Source organism: Odontomachus brunneus, unplaced genomic scaffold (genome assembly GCF_010583005.1).
Source record: "Odontomachus brunneus isolate Ranch 3 - 2012 unplaced genomic scaffold, Obru_v1 Obru_scaffold_353, whole genome shotgun sequence".
Taxonomy (NCBI): domain Eukaryota; kingdom Metazoa; phylum Arthropoda; class Insecta; order Hymenoptera; family Formicidae; genus Odontomachus; species Odontomachus brunneus.
In genome coordinates this window covers 51,588-58,292 of record NW_022639803.1, presented here as the reverse complement: position 1 = coordinate 58,292, position 6,705 = coordinate 51,588, and the positions used below count along the sequence as shown (strand labels likewise).

Below are 6,705 nucleotides of genomic sequence, written 5' to 3'. Positions count from 1 at the left end.
ATGGGGAAGGCAGAAAGTTGTTGCAAGCGATAGAGGAAAGAGGATTCGTAATAATGAATGAGAATGTGATCGGGGTTGAAGAGGGTGAGTTTACATATACGGGAGAAAATGGGGAGTCGATAATTGATTAGATATTGGGAGATGGAAAGGTGATAAGGATGAAGGTAGGTGAGGAAATTGACTCAGGCCATTATCCATTAATATTGGGGTTGAGAGGGGTGGTTAGGAGAGAGGAAGGACGGAGGATGGGAAGTATGGGGAGGTATGGGGAAGTATGTAGAGATATGGGATAGAGAAGGAAGAGAGAAATTTGAAAGAGAGTTAGGGAGGATTCAGGGAATGAGAGGATTCAGGCAGGAAGAGATGGTAGAAGTGATAGAGAGAATAAGGGGAGCTTGGAAAGTTTGTGAGGGGGAGGAAGAAAGGAGGAGAGGGGTGAGATGGAAGAGAGGGTGGTGGGACGAGGAATATAAAAGGAAAAAAAGGAGATAAGAATGGAATTGAGAAGGTGAAAGGGGGGAGTGAGAGAGACAAGATAGGATATAGGGAGAGAAAGAAGAAATATAAGAGACCTTGTCAGAGGAAGAGGAGAGAGGAAAAAGAGAGGTTGGAAAAAGAGGTGATAGAGACAAGAACGGAGGAAAATGTCTGGCAGTTGGTGAAGAAGGAGAGAGGGGGAGAGAGAGAGAGAGAGAAGAAGGGTGGAATAAATGAGGAAATTGAAATGAAGGAATGGAAAAAATATTTCATGAGAGTGATAGGGAAAGTGGAGGAGAAGATGGTGAGAGAAAAAAGGAAAGTAGAAGAGGAGGAGGGAGAGATAGGGTGGGAAGTAGTGAAAGAGATAATGAAGCTGAAAAATGGAAAGGGGCAAGATAAAGTTTCGAACAAAGTATGGAAATATGGAGGGGGTAGGTTGAGAATTGGACATGGAGGACGTGTGGAAGGGTATGGAGAGGGGAAGGATGGCCGGAAGAATGGAAAGAAGGAATGGTAATACCGATTAGAAAGAAAGGGAACGGAGGGAGAGTAGAGGATTATAGAGGAGTGACTTTGATGCCTTCACCATGAAAAATTTATACGACGGTTTTAGCGGAAAGTTGAGAAAGTGGAAGGAAGGGGATTACTGTCGAAGAGCCAGGCGGGGTATAGAAAGGGAATGGGTACGGTGGATTTGATTTATATATTAAATTATTCAGTGAATAGGCAGTTGGTACAGTAACATTGTTTCTCTCTGTAGTCGCCGTGCACTCGGGATCGCGCCAGAGATGTCGCTTCCGAACGGCATCTCTGAGCGTTATCTAGGAAAAGGAGAGTGTCGTGAGCGTGGAGCGTCAGGTAGCTCAGTGGTTTAGAGCAGTCGCCCGGCAAGCGAAAGACCCGGGTTCGAGTCCCGGCCTAGCAAGACCGCGCTCTCGATATTTTTCTCTTTCTGGAAAGAAAAAGATACGCAGATCTCGAACGCACGGCGTCCCGCCGCCACCTAGTATGCCCTCCTCCTTCTATGGGAGAGTGGGAGGAAAGATTATAATTTTCTTCGTAGATCTGAAGGTGGCTTTTGACTCGGTGGAGAGGGGGAGTTTGCTGGAAGCGATGATGAGGAGAGGAGTGAGGGAGAGCTTGGTGGTAAGGGTGGAGTTGTTGGTGGAAACAAGAAGCAGGATGAGGGTAGGAAAGAATGTAGGGGGGAGTTACTAAATGAGCAGGGTTTAAGCTGGGGGTGCCCACTGAGCCCGATATTATTTAACATCTTGCTGACAGATCTAGAGGGTGTGATGAAGAAGGATGGATGGGAAGGAGTAAAGATAGGAGGGCAAAAATGCAACATCTTGGCGTACGCAGATGATGTGGTGCTGATGGAGGAGAATGAAGGGGATATGAGGGCAATGATAGGGAGGTGAGAGGGATATCTGGATAGGAAAGGGTTGGAATTGAACGTGAGTAAGTCGAAGATTATGAGGTTTAGGAAAGAGGGAGGAGAGAAAAAAATATGATTGGAGGTGGAAGGGAAAAAAATTGGAGGAATTGAAAGAATTTAAATATCTGGGATTTGTAGTGAAGAGTAACGGAAGGTAGAAAGCGCAGGTAAAGGATAGGGGAAGAAAGGCAGCGGTGGTGATGAAGGAAGTGTAGGGGATAAGGAAGAGAGTGTGGGGAAGGGACTGGAGAAGGTTGTTTGATAGATTAGTATGGACAATGATAGGATATGGAGTGAAGATTTGGGGATGGAAGGAGAGGGAAGAGTTGAAAAGAATTCAGGAGAGGTTTGTGAGATGGACGATGGAGTGGAGAGAAGGACGCCAGGGTATATGTAATAAAGGAGGAGACTGTGAAAGAGAAATTGAGAGGGAAGGCAGGGAAGAGGGCCTGGGATATTGAGAGGAGATTGGAAGAAGGAAGAAAAGGGGTAATGGCAAGGAGATGTTGGGAAGAGATGAGAGAGAGGTGGAGAAAATAAAAGATAGTAGGCGGATGGGAGGAAGAAAGGATATGATTTATGGAAATAAAAAATGGAGGATGGGGGAAGAGGTGGGGGAAAGATATGAGGAGTTAGAAGAGAGAGAGTAGAGGATGCAGAGGAGATGCAGAGGAGAGAGGCATGGGAGAAGATTAGAGAGTCGAGGAGTAATAAATAATAATATCAGGTTGTGAAAGGGGAAGGGATAGCGAAATATCTGGAAAAGGGGTTGGCGGAAAAAAGGTAGAGGAGAGTGATCAGGTTTAGGGTAGGGAATGAGATGAGAGAAGGAATGTACTGGGAGCGAGAGGAGATGCAGAAAGTGCGAGAGCGAGATGGAGATTTGGGAACATGTGTGGGAGAGATGTATGGGGAGTGAGGAAGGGAAAGAAGTTGGAAAAGGCAGAGGTGGAGATAATGGATGAGGGGGTGAAAAGAGGAGTGAATGGTAAAGTTGCAGGTGTGGAGGGAGGTGGAGTAAATGAATGAGTGGTTGGTGGGGGAGAGAGAGAGAGAGAGAGACAGAGAGAGAGAGAGAATGAGAGAGAATGAGAGAGAATGAGAGAGAGTGAGAGTGAATAGACGGAAGCGGAGGTCCATGCATTATGTTAAGTTAGGTTAAGTTAAATTTGTAAGTTAGCCCCTCCGTGCCGCCATCTTAGCGAGGTAGAGTGGTCCCGGCTTGATCCGATGAAGGCTCGGCGGCAGTATCTTCCGGCTTCGGCTAGAGGAGAGTCCTTCACTTGAGGATCGCTGGCGAACGGTAGCAGTTCGCAAGGGTAAGGAAAACCTCTACAGAAAATTGAACCGCGGTGGGCTGCAGACTTGCGATTGCTAGACGGAGTCGAAAGACCCCCCACTTCGGGGGAGCCCGGCAATTCCCACAAGGTCTTTTGGCCCAATTGCCGGTAGGAGTAGGCGGCCCTTACTTCAATTGTCCGGTCGGCTCGGGCCGTTAGGAGGAGTATAGCTCCGCCACCAGTCTTAAAGGGGGGTGAGTTTGGGGGAACCTCCGCTCCGGGGCGGGCGGGATTCCGTCTCATCCTGGAGGAGAGGGGATCACACCTCTTAAGGTATTGCACGCCGGTGCTCGGGCAGCCGAAAGAGGGGGATTGCCCTCAATCCGTCCGACGCAGACGACGGCTTGCGTTCGGATAGGGAGAGAAACCCACATCCGCGTTTGCACACCGGAGCTGCAGTTTCACAATACGCGGGGGGTGGAGGGGTGTTTCGGGCCGCTCGAACATTTTCGAGGTCGGACATCCTGGGAAAAGTCCCAGGGTGTTTCGGAGCCGCCCGGACGTATTCCGGGGCAGGGTCTGGGGTCTTCAACTTATCTGTCCCAACTTCCGGGATAGAAGGAATCGTGAAGGCCAGTACATTGGTCCTTCCTCATAGAGAGGTGGGCCGCATCCTGGCAACTCCTCGCGTCTTCCTGCCGTAAGTCCTTCCGTGTGAGCAGCTAGGCACAGAAGTATTAGGGGAGGAAAGCGCGCCCGGTCCGTCCATGGGGCAGCCGGTGTGGGTGACCTGACTCTACAGCGGAGGCGGCTGAGTCCTTAATGCCAGCATGGCAACCGGTCTTTCTCGGTTGGGCCGCTACGCCCGAGAGTAATAGAGGATGGAGATCGTGCCCGACCCGTCCACAGGACGGTCGGTGCGGGTGACTCGTCCCCACAGCGGAAAACGTAAGTACCTGGGGGCGGCGATTGCGTCACTTTAAAGTCGCGTCCCTAGGCGGTGGAGCAGTTAGCGCCCACGACGGTACGCGACATGGGTAGGTCGCAACACCTTTTCGCCGTTGTCCGTTCGTAGGGCCCCCTGCTTGGCGGCAGTTCCATTGGTATCCAAGAGGTCGGAGGCCCGGGACCCCCGAAATCGGCCCGTCCCCTTGTTGAGAGGACGGGGTGAGTGTAGGGGGTTGAAAGCCCGTACACCGGTTTAGCTTTGCCGCCGGTGCCAGAGCTATAGGCTCCCTACCGGTGAGTACGTCGGGCGCCCCCCTCTTTTGTACGGGAGGAGGGACAGGAGATATGCCGGAGAGCTCAGCCAATGGAACTGGTGGGATAAAACTACAATGGATTGTCTCAATTCCAGAGTAGTTAGGGAGAAGGAGGAGGCCATAAGAACATCAATAGTTTTGGGACCCACAATGCAAACGCTGGTTCCGGAAGTCGAAATTGCGTCACTACCTCGACGTAAGAGTGGAAGAAAGACATGGGGACAACCACCAGCCCCATAGAGGAGCTTCTGGGGGCAAACATCAGCCGTCGAAAGAAGCTCGATGCGGCGGTGGGGGTCGGCTGTTAGATACCTGGCCCCTATACCAAGGGGGTGCCGCACACGATCAACTTCGCATGGGCGCAACCCAGACATGGCGAGCAATGAGCTCGCAAGCGTTGAGGAACGTGTAACCAGCGCAAAGTCAGGGAGTGAGCGGGCCGGGAGGGGGGTGGCGGCGTTCGGGTGAAGACGCGTTGGTGTCCCCAGATTGCTTTCTCGTGTTCTCCAAGATGGGGGAAAAAAAGGGCCTCCGGCCGTGTGCCCCAAAATGGGTGACAATACGACGGCCGTCAAGGCTCTCCGGAAGAAGGAAAAGAAGGAAGCGAACGCGGCCAGGCTTGCGGAGGAGGTGAATGACCCCTCCATCAGGTCGTCGTCCAATAGGGCCCTCAGGACCCAGGATGAGAAAGGGCGGAGGTTCCGCGGCCTACGTACGGCACAAACGGGTGAGGTATCGTCGATGGCCCTACAAGCCATGGACGAAATAAAAAAGGTCGCATAGCGTTCGAAGAACCTCCAGGGAGGGTTTCAGAGGGAACGCGAAGAGCGCCTCTCTCATCCGCGCACTTGTGCGGGATTCAGGGTCGGCGCATCCGCGAGCGGGGTAGGGGCGACACTGCTGTCTTTCTCTCCCCAGCGTTTGTGCCTGTCCCCCCACAGCGGCCGGGTCCGGCCGATAGAGGGAGGCGGCGACAGACACGGCGGGGGAGGCAAGATACAAGGAGGCACCTGGATATGGGGAGGAGGACGCACCGTACATATACAGCGAAAAACCCTTCCCATGACGTGGAGTCAGACCAGGCGCCACCTGGGGGAGAGATGGGCGGCTCATCCGTATGCACGGAAGCCGCTCACTCCCCTCCACAAGAGTGGTGTGTCCTGATCGTGAGGAGCGAGGGGAGGCATGATGCCCTCCCTGCCCCATAAAACCTCGGTCAGGACCGGCAGGGTGGACCCAATCCGGACAAGAACGCACCCGGCCCCTGACACACTGGAGGGAATGACGATGCAAGATTAGGGTCCCCACGTCTCGTCATTGGGAAATAAGATGGAGTAGGGCCGAGGGGGAAGTCTCGCTCCTTCCTCGACTCAGGAATGGGCTGGGTCCGTCCGACTAGGATCCGCCCGGCGGCCCGGAAGTTATGCAGAAGCGGTTCCCGGGGCACCCTCACCATGGCCTGGCAGAGATTTTAGTGGGTAGGCCCCCTCCCTGGATTTTACGGGGGGGGGAAGCCCAAACTACCTCTGGGGAATTCCCGTATTCCGGAGGTGTGTGTAATGAATTTCCTCTGCCTTATCAAAAGCAAAAGATATGTATTAGGTGCGCAACTAAGTTCCCGCTGTTTGTCAATAGATGGCTCCAGCAGTAAGTGCTGGTCGATTTTGACATATCCAAAACGTCATGAACCAAGCTTAGACATATGGTAAACAAACCGCTTTGACACGTTAGTGATTTTGTTTTGGCGTCATATACTTTTGGTTGTGTGAAAATGTCTGATTTTGTGCCAAATAATCGTCATTTGCGGGAAGTGTTGATTTTCTTATTTCATTCGAAGAAAATGGCGACTGTAGCGCATCGAGAACTCCAAAAAGTTTACGGAGATGCTGCTCTAAGTGAAACAACGTGCCGTGATTGGTTTCGTCGCTTCAAAGACGGTGATTTCGATGTTGACGACCGTCTGCGTGAAGGAAGGCCAAAAACCTTCGAAGACGCTGAATTGGAGGCATTGCTCGATGAGGATCCGTGCCAAACGCAAGAACAGCTTGCTTCAGCATTAGGAGTTACCCGCCAAGCCATTTTCAAGCGATTGCATGCGTTGGGAATGATTCAAAAACAAGGAACTTGGGTTCCTTATGATATGAAGCCAAGGGACGTTGAGCGTCGTTTTTTTGCCTGTGAACAACTGCTCCAGCGGCAAAAAAAGAAGAGTTTTCTTTATCGCATCGTGACGGGCGATAAAAAC

At 51.9% G+C, this 6,705-nt stretch overlaps 1 non-coding gene across 1 annotated transcript; it reads left to right on the top strand.

Annotated features, from left to right (window-relative positions):
* Positions 1-1,332: 1,332 nt before the first annotated feature.
* On the top strand, positions 1,333-1,405 carry Trnaa-ggc. The gene has a single exon. It is a non-coding gene; the product is annotated as a tRNA-Ala (tRNA).
* The last annotated feature ends 5,300 nt before the right edge of the window (positions 1,406-6,705 follow it).